This window comes from Mercurialis annua, linkage group LG1-X, assembly GCF_937616625.2.
Source record: "Mercurialis annua linkage group LG1-X, ddMerAnnu1.2, whole genome shotgun sequence".
NCBI classification, from domain to species: domain Eukaryota; kingdom Viridiplantae; phylum Streptophyta; class Magnoliopsida; order Malpighiales; family Euphorbiaceae; genus Mercurialis; species Mercurialis annua.
Window position 1 is genome coordinate 20,019,176 of NC_065570.1, and position 2,712 is coordinate 20,021,887.

Here is a 2,712-nt window from a genome sequence, read left to right on the forward strand (position 1 = left end):
TTATTAACTTAAAATGATTAAGTTTTTGATTTGTAACTTGGGTTCTTAGAATTGAAGTTATTGAGTTCCGCTTTTAAAATGGATTATTATTTTGTTAAATTGTTTTATAAATATAAACTTGGGTTATATTTGATAATTGTTTTGAGTCGGGTTAGACTTGGGTCACTCGACAAGTGAGGTTAGCTTGGTAGTTTATGATAACTCGGCTAACCCACTATTTGGAAATTATTTATTATTTAAAGTTTTTAAATAATATTTATATATTGGATTTTAAGCGGGAACTCAATAGACTTACATTATTTGGGCTTTATTACCTTTTGGTATATATTTGTGTTATTTTGGATTGTTTATTTACTACATGTTAATTGTGCTAGTCTTATGTGGTGTCTAGTACTCTCTAGAGTTAGGGTCTGATTTTAATAATTATTTTATTTGTCTAGACTCGTCTACTGTTCGTGCTTCAGAGGCGAACCAGAGTTAGTGCTTGCCGGTATTTCACGTGGATTAGCAAGCAGTGAGTTTATATTTACTATTTACCGCTTTATTAAGTAAATTGTTATTTTAATATTAAATATATATACTGTACGTATATTTCGAACTGTTTTTATATTATGGCTCTTAGTTGGAACGTGCTACCTAATGGGCATCATTAGGACTGCGTGCGCACCGGTATTGATCTGGGTAAGGTATTTATGGAAATGTGGTAACTCGGTGTGAGCATAGCTCTCGGGACCAGGTAGAGTAACTCGGTGTAGCTCAGCTCTCGGGACTCTGGTATAAGTGTGGTCAGTGGTAACTCGGTGTAGCTCAGCTCTCGGGACCAGACCTATTGGATTATGATTATTATTTAGAATTGTGGATTAGGGTTCCAACTATTATCCGTAATATCGTTATTAAATGTTTTAAAAGTTTTAAAGGTTTTCCACTTAATAAATGTAGATAGTGGTATGAACTCATCTCAGTATATCTGACCCCGTTGTTTTCCCAATTTTCCCAGGGTTATGATCTGAGAGAGTCGGGTGATCTCCGCATTTACTTTTCCTCGGAGGTTCCATTATTTTGATATACTGTCAAACTATTTTATTCTTAGACCGCAGTAGTTGACTAGACGTCTTTACTATTATTACAGTTGTTTTGTCGGATTGGTTCGACTGGTTATATTGCTCTGGCATGTTTTGTAGTTATTTCGGATTATTTATGTTATGCCTATTTTTAGACTCAGAATTGAATAAGCATGTTATATTAACTGTTGATTATTATAACTGCTAGTTTAGGCTGAAGTCTCGGTTGCCCCCGAGCATTGGTTTTCTGCAGGTTTATGTGTTGATGAGTTAAATGAAAGGCTAGCTACGGGTTTCGGTACTACATTACCCATACCCTAGCGCCGGTCGCGATTCATGAAAATGGGTCGTGACAATAACGTATACAAACGTTAAGAAACAAATCAAAGTGTTTCACCTTTTTAGTAATTTAAGCCAAACGTTTACAAAGGTTATGAAACAAATCCGAACACTTCACCTTTTTAACGATTTAAGCCAAACGTTTACAAACGATACGAAATAAATCCGAACGTTTCACCTTTTTAGCGATTTAAGCCAAACGTTTACAAACGATACGAAACAAATCCAAACGTTTCACCTTTTTAGCAATATAAGCCAAACGTTTACAAATGTACGGAACAAATCTAAATGTTTCACGTTTTTAGCGATTTAAGCCAAACGCTGACAAACGTTACGAAACAAATCCAAACATTTCACCTTTTTAGCGATCCAAGCCAAATGCTTACAAACGTTACGAAACAAAACCAAACGTTTAAAATGTTATGGAACAAATCCAATTGCTTCCCATTTTTAGCGATTGAAGCTAAACGTTTACAAACGTTACGAAACAAAACGAAACGTTTCCCTTTTTTTAGCAATTTAAGCCAAACGTTTACAAATGTTACGAAACAAATCCAAGTGTTTAACCTTTATAAGAATTTAAGCCAAACATTTACAAACATTACGAAACAAATCCAAACATTTCACCTTGTAGCGATTTAAACCAAACGTTTACAAACGTAAGAAATAAATCCAAACGTTTCACCTTTTTTGCTATTTAAGCCAAACGTTTACAAACATTACGAATCAAATCCAACCGTTTCACCTTTTTAGTATTTAAGCCAAACGTTTACAAACGTTACGAAACAAATCAAAAAAAATCACCTTTTTAGCGATTTAAGCCAAACGTTCACAAACGTTATGAAACAAATCCAAGCGTTTCCCCTTTTTACCAATTTAAGCTAAACTTTTACAAACGTTATAAAATAAATCCAAGCGTTTCACCTTTTTAGCAATTTAAGCCAAACGTTTACAAACGTTACAAAACAAATCCAAACGTTTCACCTTTTTAGTGATTTAAGCCGAACGTTTACTGACGTTACGAAACAAATCCAAACGTTTCACCTTTTTGGCGATTTAAGCCAAATGTTTATAAACGTTAGGAAACAAATCCAAACGTTTAAAACGTTACGAAACAAACGTTACGAAACAAAACCAAACGTTTCACCTTTTTAGCGATTTAAGCCAAACGTTTACAAACGTTACGAAACAAAACCAAACGTTTCACCTTTTTAGCGATTTAAGCCATACGTTTACAAACGTTACGAATCAAATCCAAATGTTTCCCTTTCTAGCGATTTAAGCCAAACGTTTACAAACGTTATGAAACAAA

General features: G+C 34.1%; 1 long non-coding RNA gene across 1 annotated transcript; it reads left to right on the plus strand.

The window, feature by feature from the left end:
* Positions 1 to 438: 438 nt before the first annotated feature.
* Positions 439 to 1,144, plus strand: LOC130015612 (uncharacterized). The gene is made up of 2 exons (XR_008790857.1): positions 439 to 514; positions 998 to 1,144. It is a non-coding gene; the product is annotated as an uncharacterized LOC130015612 (long non-coding RNA).
* The last annotated feature ends 1,568 nt before the right edge of the window (positions 1,145 to 2,712 follow it).